This window comes from Thermobia domestica, chromosome 1 (assembly GCF_964235325.1).
Source record: "Thermobia domestica chromosome 1, izTheDome1.hap1.1, whole genome shotgun sequence".
NCBI classification, from domain to species: Eukaryota; Metazoa; Arthropoda; class Insecta; order Zygentoma; family Lepismatidae; genus Thermobia; species Thermobia domestica.
This window is the reverse complement of record NC_137454.1, coordinates 156,054,868-156,068,961: the sequence shown is the minus strand read 5'-3', so window position 1 is coordinate 156,068,961 and position 14,094 is coordinate 156,054,868. Positions and strand designations below refer to the sequence as shown.

The following is a 14,094-nucleotide window of genomic DNA, read 5'->3' as shown; positions in this document are numbered from 1 at the left end:
GATGTAGGCCGACAGGAATGCGGCGCAAGTAATTTCTCAAAGGTGGGTACTGATGTGAACAGATTGACACGCGAAAAATGGATGCAGACGAAATTCCTATCATATAAAGAAAACAACTTATTAATTACAGAAAATTACCGGTAGGATAATAGGAGTATAGATTGGGAGCTGGGGTAGTTTGATATATATACCCTAAAAGAGGAGAGTAACAGGGAAATAATTAAAAATCCTTTAAAATCTCCCTTTCTTTACAATTACTTCCTGTTATTGAGTGAAAACACTGTCACTAGGGTTAAAAGGCTGGGTGCTTACTGCACTCTATACAGGGGATGTTAAAGATTCGCTTGTTAACATGAACAGTAGTCTAGAAAAGAATGTAACTGTACGGCGGTAAAAGCTATGTTGCGACTGTTTATTTCAATAATGTTATTTAATAATAATTATTTATTTAATTGCAATAATAATTCAATTACAATAATAGTAAGACATACAAACATTAAAATACAAAAACAATGTAAAATAATTGTCCTAAATACCATTGGTAGTTCTGTTGTACAGCACAGTAATCTCGACAGGTGACTATAATCATTAATTACGTTTGTAAACAACACATTGCAACAAAATAAAACATGGAGTCAAGTACACCACAGTACAGACTACACAGACTCACTGATCATAGTACGGCAAAATTTGTAAGTATCTATACTAGTTGCACTACAGGTAAACACTTTACTTATCTTAACTGACATGATATGGTACACTGTTGTTTGTTTGTTATAGCAAAACACGACTTAAAATCTTCATTTAAACGTGATATGCAGTGTAGATCCTGGGATCCTGGGAGTTGCTTAAAGTAAATATAAGGCAACAATCGTGAGACTAATCGAGTGAAGCGCAGGTGCTGCTCTATAGTTTACGCTGGGACCTGTCTCCACCTGGACACTGAATGAGTGGTCTTTACCTATGTATCTACTTATTGTTGACACTTTGTGTTCGTCACCATGGCCATAGGTTTCTGCGGGCTACCGACCATTTCTGCGGGCCCCTCCATTTCAGCTGCTTCGTCAGCTTCGTAGAAGGAGAGCTCTACACGTTCTCGTACAACGAATCCACCCATTCCCGACGTTCATAATCATCATTCTCATTCTCTGAAAGCTAAACGTCACCATACTCTCAGTGAATCTTTACGATCATCATCAGAATGTCACATGGACAACGACTCTCTGGGCCGCACAACGAAACCTCAAATCCATTCTGTTTTACTCACTAACTGTGATCCCAAGTATCAAGGTCCCGAAATTTTGTATCTACAACTCATCAAATATATTCCATGCTCCAAAACTAGCAAATCATCAAAATTAAAAAAGGCATTATCATAAAGATAACTGATCCAGATTTAGCCAAGTATCTTATTAACACATATTGCTTTGAAATCTTCGGCAAGCAAGCAAAGACCAACAACCAGGCACTTCGCCTATCCAAACAACATCATCATTTTACAGACAGCCTGCTCTTTCTATCGTTATAAAAGGTGTTGGTCCATCCTACACGTATGACGAGATCACCGAAGAACTTCGTCTTTTCGGCCTTTCTATTCTCATATGCAGCCGCATTAAAATGCTTCAGCAAATGCCTACATAGTTTGGGTTTTAACCGAATCTAAAGGCAGTATTGAGTCCTTGCTTTCCAATGGAGCATTTATCTACTGCAAGAAATACCGTATTGAACCATCTAAGGAGCCTCCTTCTTCACTCTTGCGTTGTGAAAAATGTCAAACATAGAACATACATCTGACTAGTTATTGTCCTAATCAGTTGAAATGCGTAACACACACCAGTTTCCTAACCTTCAAGGATCTCCACATTGTTTCATTTGTAATCTGACAGATCATCCTATTTACAGGCATAAATGCAAGACTCGACCAGCAGCTGGTCCGTTCAAACCTGAATTAACTGTTCCGTTACGGCCACTTGCTACCCAAATTCTTCGGCACCTACAGACGCTTGTCAGCCTAATACTATTACACATTTTTCTCATTTATCTCTCTCACTTTGCAAAATATTCATCCACTTCTTCGTCAGTATATACTACACCAAGTTCAACAGGCTCTGTAGGATATTCTGCACATTAATTTCACCACTACATATTAAGGACAAACCGTTTACTTCCACTCAGACAAGCTACAGACAGGAGTCTATTCTTCCTTTATATCTCACTTTTCTCTCACATCATGGCAGTTCATTTTCTGTTTTTCAACATTCGGTCTCTCATGTAACATAAAATTTTATTTGAACAACTTCTGCTAGAGGATATTCAATGTTTCATGTTAAATGAAACATATCTTACATCTCACTTGAACCCTCACATTTCATGTTATGCTCTTTTTCGCGATGATGATACTGCACCTTTCTAGGGACATGTAGGGATGTCACCTTTGGCTTCCCGCTATCGATTCCCTATCGTCAATGCTCTATTACTCTGGATGCTCTGCCCGAACACCTCATCACTACGCTGCATTTCAAAACTTAATATCACTGTTTCCACGATTTGATCCTATCACTACATATATATCCATATATTCTTTCTTTCAATATATCTATATATCTATATCTATCTATCTATCTATCTATCTATCTATCTATCTATCTATCTATCTATCTATCTATCTATCTATCTATCTATCTATCTATCTATCTATCTATCTATCTATCTATCTATATGGTATATATGATTTTTTCATACCTGCGCTGCCATTCAACAGAAATATGTTCGAACTTACCTCACTATTCATATTACGGGTTTCTTTCATGACCTATCAAACCAACGCACCCTGAGATTAACACAACGTCCGATATAGTAATTACTTCCTCAAATCTACTCATATAACTTAGATCCACTGGATATAACTTAGGTCACTGTGTTAGATCCACTTGGTAGCAATCATGTACCTATTATCTTTACCTTCACATCTCTGTGGCGTACTACTTCTACCTTCCCACTCCAGCTCGCACTGGAGCTCCTCCGTGGCTAAGCGGTTAGCGTACGCGCCTTTGGCGTGGAGGCCCGGGTTCGATTCCCGGCGGGAGCTCATGTGGTTCGGATTCCACGTTAATCGGTAGGTCCACGTCTCATATAGCCTCGCTGCTGAACGGGACGTTAAACTCAAAATCAACTCAACTCAACTCCAGCTCGCACTGTACCTCGTTTCGACAAAGCAACCTAGCACCGCTATCGCACTTCTCTACAAATGCAGTAATATCGTATCACTCTCCCTATAACAGAAGACGAAAGGTATCCATTTTGTCCAGCTCTTCCCCCACAGTATCTTCACTCATCCATTGCTCCCGACAATATTTTCGAGACCTCACTCGTACAAGTTATCTTAAATCACTCTGCCTTCATCGCCAATACCAACGGATGGACCGTCAGTGCAAGTTTGAGTATTGAATCCCTTCCTTGAGTACGCCACTGATTGAATCAAACAACCTTGATTTTACTCAATATATGGTAATAAAACAAGTTATCGTGTCAAGGAGTACACCACGTTAAACTGTTTAGTTTGGGTCATATGCAACCAGCCTGACTTTACGCAGGTTGGTTGCATATTACTCTCTCTCTCTCTCTCTATATATATATATACTAGCAGCGTTCACCCCGCTTCGCTGCGGTCACCCCGGAACGCAATAAACTTTGTTACTTAGATAATTTTTAATTTTCGCTTTCAAGTGATATGATAAAAACCATAGAAGATTGCAGTAAATGTTAACATTATATCGCCTGTCATTTATGTTAACCCGCCCCGCTTCGCTGCGGTCACCCCGGAACGCAATAAACTTTGTTACTTAGATAATTTTTACTTTTTCGCTTTCAATTGATATGATAAAAACCATAGAAGATTGCATTAATGTTAACATTATAGCGCCTGTCATTTATGTTAACCCGCCGAGTGACACGGTCATGCGGGTTGCATATAAATACGTTTATTTTTATACCTATGATGAACTAACAAAGGATTTGTACGTTATGGACACTTGAATGGTCAATTATCTCAAGACACTGGTAATTAAAAATTAAAGTGATATGATAAAAACCATCTAGGGTCCAAATCCTAATAACCCCCCAAAAATGAAAGAAATTGGTTCAGCCGTATTAGCGTGATGAGGGAACAAAGGATTTGTACGTTCTCTTTTATAATATATATATATATATAGTGTTTGATCCTTTACGTTGTGGCCATAATTGATGGTGATCTATCAAACAATTTCTTAGATTTTTGTCACCTGAAGCGACAGATACACATTTTTTTTATCTCCTGGACAGACACACAGACACGACACACACACAGACACGACACACACACACACACACACACACACACACACACACACACACACACACAGAGAGAGAGAGAGAGAGAGAGAAAGGGAGAGAAAAAGAGAGAGAATATATTGTGGAGTTTTTGTAAACCAAACTTCTCAGAGAAGTAACAGCTTAGCCTAACTAGAAATCACGCTGAATATTAACTAGGTATTTGAGTGTTTATTCGATGTTCAACTAACATTTCTGTTGAACACTATAGCTATAAGAAACATGAATCTAGAGCTTAACGTGGAATATAATAATTCATGTATTCCCACCGGATTGGAAACTTTATCTTTCGCACTAAAGGCGAGAACACTAAGCACATTACCTGCAAAGGACGTCTGCAGAAACTCTTAGATTAGCAGTACTCAACTTTTATTTTTTTTTAATCGACGTACTTCTAACGAAACTTTTGCATTCAAGTGATTTACCCTTGATTCAATTTACAGGTAACTACATCAAAAATAAATGATTGAATTTATTGCTTATAATTGAATAATCACGTTTTACTAAAACAAGAATCATGCTATATATTTAATAGAACTATACTACAGAATAGAACTATATTATTTTAAATTTTGCGTACCCTCAAAAAAATCATGGTGTACCCTTGTGGGTACACGTTCTTCAGGTTAGGTGCCACTGGTTTAGATTATACAGACATTGTTCATCAAGGAACAACTTGGTTTGTAGTTAATTTTAACGTTATTGTAAGATGGATATTATGATAAAAAGGCCTTGTGTCCAACTTAAAAACAAACTAAATACAACTTTCTTACAAGGCTGTCTATAATCTTTATTGGAAATTAACTAGAAATGTTACAGTTTTGGAAGTATATCACTTCCGTCTTCAGACTACTACTCCAACAATAACATTTCTAGTTAATTTATAATAAAGATTATAGACAGCCTTGTAAAAAAGTTGTATTTAGTTTATGTTATTGTAAGACTATTTGTTGGGTCAACACAATCATTTCCAGGAAGGGAAAATACGTATGTATACATACAGCATATAAAAAAATAGAATAAATTAAGTTTCGTGGAAAATAAATTCAGCAAAGACTGATAAGGTATCACGATTCTAGATGACGGACCATGTATGTAGAATATATATATAAAGAAACGAGGAAAACCTTTTTAGATGGAAATTGCCATTTAAAGCCGTTTTCATGTATTTTGTAAACATAAACCCATCCCCTACAGTAAATAACGGCTTTGGGCAAAAGAGGAGATGATTATGTTTACAAACTCACAAAGCTTTTAATTCTGCGTCAGCTTATTCAACATGTTGTGTTTGTATGTGTTAGTGTCTGCGTGTGTATTAACTAACACTATTGATTTCAAACTCAATGTAGAGAAGAAGCAATGTATCGTTGTAAACCCCCCATTTCCACCACACGTTGCAACATAGAACGAAGAAGTAAACAGCGTATACTCTTGCACATGTCTGTCTATAGAAATAACGCTTTTCTCATTCACTGAAAATCTCTCAAAATTGCTCTTCATTTTCAATGCTTTTCAATTTCTCGGAACCAAATGGCAGACAGGCTTAGTTGTTTGTTTTAGCAAACAACCGTGTGATCCCTGAAAGGCTTTCTATTTTCAGGAATTGAAGGTCATATAGCGTTAAAAACAACAAATGTAATTTAAAACTTCATAAAATTTAGAGAAGAAAAGGGTGCTTTGAGACCTGTGTACGTGTGGGACTATTTGAAAACCTCTTAACCGTGTGTATCTTAAAAAAAAAAAAGAGTTTATGCTCTTGGCAATTTTGACGAAAAAAGTTTTTTTTTTTCACCTACGTATTTTTCTTTAATGAAATGGTTCAAGTACTGTGTACAGTAACATTTGATAAATTTATTTTATAAAAGAAAGTAGCAATAAGAATACTTTAGAACATTTTATATTAGTAGGAAGTGAAAACTGAACCTCCATAAGACAGAAATCATGGTCCCATGTGACTGGCAGTTTATGCACTCACTCTATAGACTATAGGTATCCATGCTCATAAAGCCTTATGGCTATGAACAGCATTGAAAAGACATCAGTACGTTGTATACCTTCTTCCAACTTCAATGTATGATTCTTCTTGCACCCAATGGAACATCTTGTAAGTCTTCTTCCTGTAGTTGAAGACCAAGGCAGTCAGACAATATTCAATCGAAATGAAATGAAGTTTTACGTCCCACGGTTATGGCGGTTAGGCTAAAGGAGACGGTACAACGTCCAATCGAGTTATACATACATAAAAAACTTAAAGTCTGGTGATTGTGCAGGTCAGTAGATGCTTGTGCAGGTCAGATGTGACACACGTCTTTGAGACTGTGTTGGGTAACACGACTGGTGTGTGAGCAGACATTATTCTGCTCAAAGAGTATTTTCCTAATGGTTCACGAAAGTCAATAGAACGTTCCGGATGATGTTCTGGATATATCCTGCAATAATCGATTTTCCCTATGTGAAAGGGGCGGGGTACTGTAAAAAAAATGTTTGTTTCTGTTCAATCTATTGTGATTTTTTCAAACTTGAATATCTCTTCAGCGAAAAATTAATCGTAATTTTTCTAGTGATTAAATTAAATACAATTAGATTTTAAATAATATGGATGTAGCAATTTCTAAACACCCTTTCGTCCATTCAAAATACAGGTATTTAGTGGTTTTGACTTGTTATTTTGTTATTTTTCCATTTAAATACTGTTTGTCTTGCAACAATGCTGCGGAACGTTGGTTACGCTTAACGTTGAGAAGTTCCCAATGAAAATTTGGGAGAGAGGATGACCTAATGTTAGAATTTTTGACACGCTTTACTGTTTTTCAAATATATAGCACATATTCATGGAAAAAGACACTAAAGCATATAATTCTATGCAACAACCTCCAATAGTTATCTGTTCTTCGTACTTTTGTCAATGCTTATGATTTTTTACAAAAGATAAAATTATGTCCAGTACCATTTCATGACCAAGTGCATAATACACTTAAATTCTGCACACGTGGTTCCGGCTTTGATTCTCGGTGCAGATACTTGTGTCGGATACAAGTCAACGTGTGGTTTGAATTACACTCTAAATAGTAATTTCTGTTTCATATAGCCTCGGTGCTGAAAAGGGACGTAGCTAAATCAGTCAACCAACCAATGACTTTACGTTCATGAGATTACATTTCACGGTCATTTACGCGTATTAGACCTAAAATATACTTTCTGATTAATATAAGCATTTATAGTTCTGAAGTCGAAATTGGCGTAGCCAATGGAAAAATGCTTATGACTAGAAGCAATCCCACTATTTTAAGACAAAATAAAATTTTTAAATTTAACCTGCAAAGTTACATCCTGGGTAATATAATTATATCCTAAGAAAACTCGCTTTAAGTTCATCAAGGAATTGTTGGAGACTACATTCTCTTTACATTGAGTTTTCAGTTCTGAGATATACAATTCTAAGAATTTCTAATGAACTCTTACTTGCAGTTAACAGTGTCACTAAGGGATTAGCTCTAATGAGAGTTGGAAATACTATGCTATAATTGAATTTGTAAGTTTTGTAAGTGGAAGAACAGTAACTGACGCACTCCCGTGGATTGATATTTATAATCGTTTTGAAGTTATTACGTGATCTAAAAATGAATTTCATGTTTAGAGTAGCACAACAATTTGTTTGTTGAAATATTCATGAAGAGTGATTTTGAACTAGTGCTGTTCTTCCACTCACCGATTCGATTGTTCACTTACTTGCGTTGTACAGCAGAACCAGTTTTAACGTCAGATTTTTAATTCATTTTGAAAGGTTAAGTGGGCTTAATCATTTCTACTCATTGCCTATAATCCTGAAGACCAAAAGAATATCTTTTCTTAAGATGTTTTTGAAACTCAATAAAGATGAAAAAAAATTAAATACTATTTTAGGCAGACAAATTCAACACGCTTCACAAGCAGTATTTGAAGTAGAGAGTTTTAAAATTGTAACATTTTTTTTTTGCGTTGCTCAAAATGTTTTCTTTGAAAGAATGCCATCCTATTTACTTACTTTCTGAAATTTCACCCGCGATATTTTCCCTTTCCCCTCAAACTAGACTGTTGCCTTCTGACGTTCTGTTAATGATACGTGTAGTAATATCAGTACTACTTCCTACTTTTTTCTCTTTCAAGGCTACTTAGCTGGCAATGTTATCAGCCTGCTATTGTACGTAATTGCAAACAAACTTAAGTGTAAATAGACTGAGCAAGTGGCCAAGTATTTTTTGGTTCTTCTAACTGCACATAATGCCATGAGATTGTTAATTATATCAACAATAGTCAACGCATCATCATATGTACCAAAGACATGCCTATCATATATTAGCAAGAGCTTGTTGTCTATAGCGAATTCCACTTAGGTTACTTCCGAATTGGTTGACAAATTTTAACATTAATAAAGATATTGCAACAAAATTTGAAGAGGAGTAGATTCTTTGTATGAGAAACAAAATGTGTCTTTAACATGACATCTAATCGTTACATGAAGTGGCGGGAGCTTACTCGTGGCTAAACGGTTAGCGTACACGTCTTTGGCGTGGGAGACTCGGATTCATTTCATGCTCATGTAGTTCGGATCTCAGGTTAAGCTGCAGGTTCACGCCTCATATAGCCCTCACCGCTGAAAGGGGTACTAAAATTAAAATCAATCAATCAATCAATAAAATCAATCGATTTTTGTCTTTTCACAGAGAGTGTCTACACAATACGGTTTTTATTAGTGGGTGTTAATGTAAAGCGTGCACTCGTGATGGTAGAAAAATTCATTATACCCTGGCCGGTGAACGATGATTTCTGACAGCTTTGCACAAGGCTTCACCAAGCGAGCAGAAGACAGCAGGTCAACCAATCTTAGGCTCAGAACCTGTCGCGTCTCCATGGTAACCACCGCACATTGCCAAACTTTCACTCACGCCCTCTCACCCTCAACGAGGAAGCAGACGATTTTCTTCTTGCGCGAGAAGCACATGGCAACACCGCACTCCTCAGTCGTCTTCGCGAGCTGAGCGGTCAGAAATCATCGTTCACCGGCCAGGGTGTAGTATACATCTGAACAGCAAGTGTGTGCACTTAGTGGAAAACAAAATCGATCAAATCATGTTACAAATTTCTAGCGAAGTTTGGAGGCAGACATCTGCCAAGTAAGTTCAGTATTGATTCTTGTTTATTAAACTACAAACCAGATGGCCTTTGTTACATAAGCACGCAGGACGTCAACCAGAAATATCAGAAAAACGATCCAGAATATCAAGGATCAAATGCTAGCGTCTCTTAAGAAGTGTCTACGCTGTGATGAATCAGTCTTGTGCAGAAGCACATCGTTATGCTACGAAAGAAAGCAAAAATTCATGAGTTAGGTATCTCTGTGTATCTCGAATTAAAACAGACTAAAAAATGAATAGAATTGCATACTGTTGATTGTTCGAGACAGCACTTCAGAAAAATCTAAGCTTTCCGGACGACATGCTTGTAGGACGGATGTTTGGTTTTAATCGGCACGGGATATTGGCTCGATTCTTGCCGTGAGCTCACTTGATTCGGATTCCACGTTAAGCTGTAGTTCCACATCTCATAATTATTGCTTCGGTGTTGAAAGGGATATTAAACTCCATGCAACCAGCTATCAATGGAAGTTCCAATATTTGGGCAAGTGAAAATCCCAACAATACATGAAGAATAAATTCATTTCCAGAATATTGGTGCTTGGTGTGTGTGGTACGTCCCTGTAGCACAGCGGTCCCTAACGTGTCGACCGCGGTCTACTAGCCGACCATCGGTTCTTCAGAGGTAACCTGCAGTTTTCTGTATCATACTAACTGTATTGTTCAATGTTATTGTTTTGAAATTAAATTAAAATGAACGTCCCAAGATTATACCGGCTAGGCTAAACGAGAAGGTGATAATGAAAAAATGAAAGGAATGTTAGAATGAAGAAAGTTGGAGGAAACGGGAAAATCCCGAGAAAACCCACGGACATGGCGTTTGTCAACCACGGGCTATATCCCATGCACCGGTGATGAACGCTGACCCACCGCGGGTTATTGTTTTATGATTCCCTCTAGAAGGTAGTAAACAGACAAGTGGATCGCCAATGATTTCTGAAATGAAAAGTAGCCTTAAAGTCTAAAAGGTTGTCAGCCCTGTTGAAGCACACAATTCATCCTATCTTTTTCATGATACAATGATCACAATATTTATATACTGTAATTATATGGAAATATTCATCATCCTTGTTAATCAACAGGACGACCAGAAACCCACCATTAGAAATTTCCAGTAGAATGAAGCATCATACTGCATGTCACAAGTCATCATGAACGAAATTCAGTGCTTTTTCAATGATCACATTATTTCGAAGACATGGATAATCGCCCTTGCTTACATTGTTAGTCTGATGCCGCGTGCATAAAACTTCCGTACTTTTGTTGCCATGCACTCTCAATAAGATGTTGGTCATGATAACCACGGCCTTTTGTGAAGTAACAAAACAATTTGTTTCTTTCTTCTTTTTCCTCTTGTAGATTTCCGTAACCAAAATATAAAAGCAATTCACCCGAGATTGCAAGAGTGGACAGAAGTAAACTCTTTCAAAAGAAATGTTTAATCCTCATATACACAAATGCACATTGATTTTCTTTATTTTGAAAACTTGGAGAAATAGTCACAATACAAAAAAGAAAAGCATATACTCAATTTTCAGCGTATACCCACCTATACCCAAGTTGTTTTGTAAGTTTAAGGTGAATATACACTGAACTATAAAAGTATTAGTTGGATACATACCCTATACACCCATATATCCCTTGGGAAATCTCACAGAAATTGTCTGGGGTTCATTGTAATTTATGGGCGGCCCTCACGGTAGACTTTCGCTCTCGCACTATGGAGGTTGTCAATAGTGCTGTAAGTCGCTGTCATATATATTGTGGAAAGTATCACTCATCCAGACTACCTACAAATGAGAATCGACTCTCGCCTCCAAACAAAATAACGTGGGACATTCATTTTTCTCTTCTTTCCCGGTATTATTAGAGATGAGCTGCAGGATGGCAAGGTGTGGGGAGAAATTTGGAAAACACAAGTCGTGAGCGTAGTCCTGTGCCTAGCAAACGATTGCAAATTGTCGTAACTGATACCCTGGGTGCTACGTCATTCCTAATAAGTGAATGCGGTTATTGTCTGATGGGACATGCATCCGTGTGCTTCTGCCGGCTGATGTACATATGCATCCTACACAGGGAAAAAGTTACTTTTTAAAAAAATCTACTTGATAGGTACCGTCTTTTGTATTATCTCTTATACCGTAGATAACGACTTCATTTGATTCGATCTTCTTCTTAAGAGGCTGCAACAAAAAGGTTGGAGAACAGAAATAACAAAACAAAGTAAAACAAACAATAGCTATTCAGAAGGAATATTTACATCAAACAATTGAAAACATTAGTTTACTTTCCCCTTGCAAGAAAACTAAAATGTAAAATGGTTCTTTTGATGTACTAAGTTAGAAAGATAATTCCTGAGGGTTTTGTAGAGGCAAGAGGTAATATTACTTTCCATATAGATCGTGCGAAATTGCTAAAACTTTAATGACAAACGTAACTTTAGATGATGAACTTTCTAACTTTGTATAACATGGTGGAAACTCTGGAAGCAAGTTATTTGGAAATAATATAATTTTATCGGGTTTAGAAGCAGTAGTAGTAGCTGTGAAAAAATACGAACGTAATATATATATATATATATATATATATATATATATATATATATATATATATATATATATATGTGTGTGTGTGTGTGTGTGTGTATGTGTGTGTTTCTAACTACTTACAATATACAGCTCAATTCATTTTGTACTTGGAATCTTACTAAGCTTTATGAGAGTGTTTCTTCTCAAATTCAGCCCTCTGTCTCCAAATATCAAGTAATCGCCAATTTATCGTCGTATAGTTTTCTACTAGAAGCGTTAATTCCAGAAGGAAAAGAAAACATTAAAATTCATAGTCTTTCTCTTTCTTGGTATAATTTTCTTGTCAATTTATTACGTTTTGTGGAAATGTTAGTCAACTATCAGGGCTCTATCTAAATTTATGTGTAGTACCTCGAAAACATTACATAATATTTTTTTTCCAAGAAGAGAAATCAAAACAGCAGAACGCATTTTAAAGTTTTACAAACTGTGTAAGACCACGAATAAAGTTCTTGATGATTTAATATATACGCCTTGATATGAACAGGGATATGCGTCGCAAAATATCTTCTTCTTGAAGGTAGTAATGGTATTTCTTTTTCTTACGAAAATTTTTATGCGTATAAAACATTAAAAAAACGGATGAGAAATTTAAGAAAAGAATAAAAACAAAAACAGGAACCTAAAATTAATATGTTAATAAAAACTGAATTAAGTCTAGGCTTATTATGAAACTTTGTAGTTTCCGTTTTTCATGTTCCGCAATCTCGTAATATTCATCTTGTTTATGATTCTCACAAACAACGGAAAAAGGAAAAGAAGTTAAATTTCTTGCAGATGTGAGGTGATGAATTCTAAGGTGTTAAAAATCTAATACAAATTCTATTATTATGCATAAACGCTGTGAAAATAAGAATAATTGATTTTTCTTGTTTTATTTTTTAAAGAAGTAAAGACTTTCATTTTCTTGTTAATTTTCCTTTAAAATACTAAAAGTTTTAACAAAAAAGTCTCGAGAGTAAATAAGTTGACGGAAGACAGTTTTGAATAATTTTCTTTTGATTTTAAACTCTCAATGTTTGTAAATTATTCTAGGAAAGAAAATATCTGGGTTTGTAAACTTAGAAACTTTTGTGACTTAACCAATCTCAACTAAATCCACATCAAACGCAGCAGTATGCAGTACATGACATAATCTCACTTTATATTCTGACTTTTAATAAGCTTTCCCTGTGTTGTTAGTGAAGAAAAAGTCACTGTACGAAGATGTAAGGTCATGTTCAATAAAATGTCCACTCTCCTCTCATTTTACAAAGTAAAGCCTGTGGAAAACATCTTGGCATTTCAGCTAAACGAATAAAACGCAAGCTCTGGTGCGACGTTGCCAAGTGGTAAAGGAGTGTGGCTATGGATAAGCTGACAAAGTACAGCGCGATCAGGTAACAGGGAATAGACGTGGATGTGTACAACATAAACGTGGCAATACCGCTGGCCTCTCATTTGCTAGCAGCATTTAAAGGGAACTTGGAGCGCCGCCTTCAAGTGCCAAGATGTTTGTCACGCCGTTTAGATTTACTCGAGTATTCATATGATATTACCATACTCTAGCTTAGAGGAAATGTCTCAATTAGGGATAGGAGATTCAAGATAGTTTCATTTAATTACTCTTATAAATAGGAGTACAAGGTGGTCAGTTTTCTTTCAAATATGGGTGTACATACAAACCATATTTTTATTCTAGTCTGCCTATTAAGAATGTTTCATAAGACATACCAATGCGTTAAAATATACTTACGATAATTTAAAGATATCAAGAGAACTCTTCGGTGATTTTTTTGTTGAGTTCGCTGGTCAATCAAGCTTATACACATCTCTGTGTGTTATTTTGGATTTTATCCGACCAAATGTAGAATAGCCACCAAAAAAAAAAAAAAAAAGAATTATTTAGAATGGTCAAACTTTCTTTATTGAGTATCAGTGATCTTGCTTATGACCTTAACACCAGCTGTTGATACGAAGCCTTG

General features: G+C 36.2%; 1 protein-coding gene across 1 annotated transcript in view; it reads left to right on the top strand.

Moving 5' to 3' along the window:
• Positions 1–14,094, top strand: part of LOC145690230 (out at first protein-like) — a 171,168-nt gene that overhangs the window by 73,023 nt on the left and 84,051 nt on the right. The window lies entirely within an intron of this gene.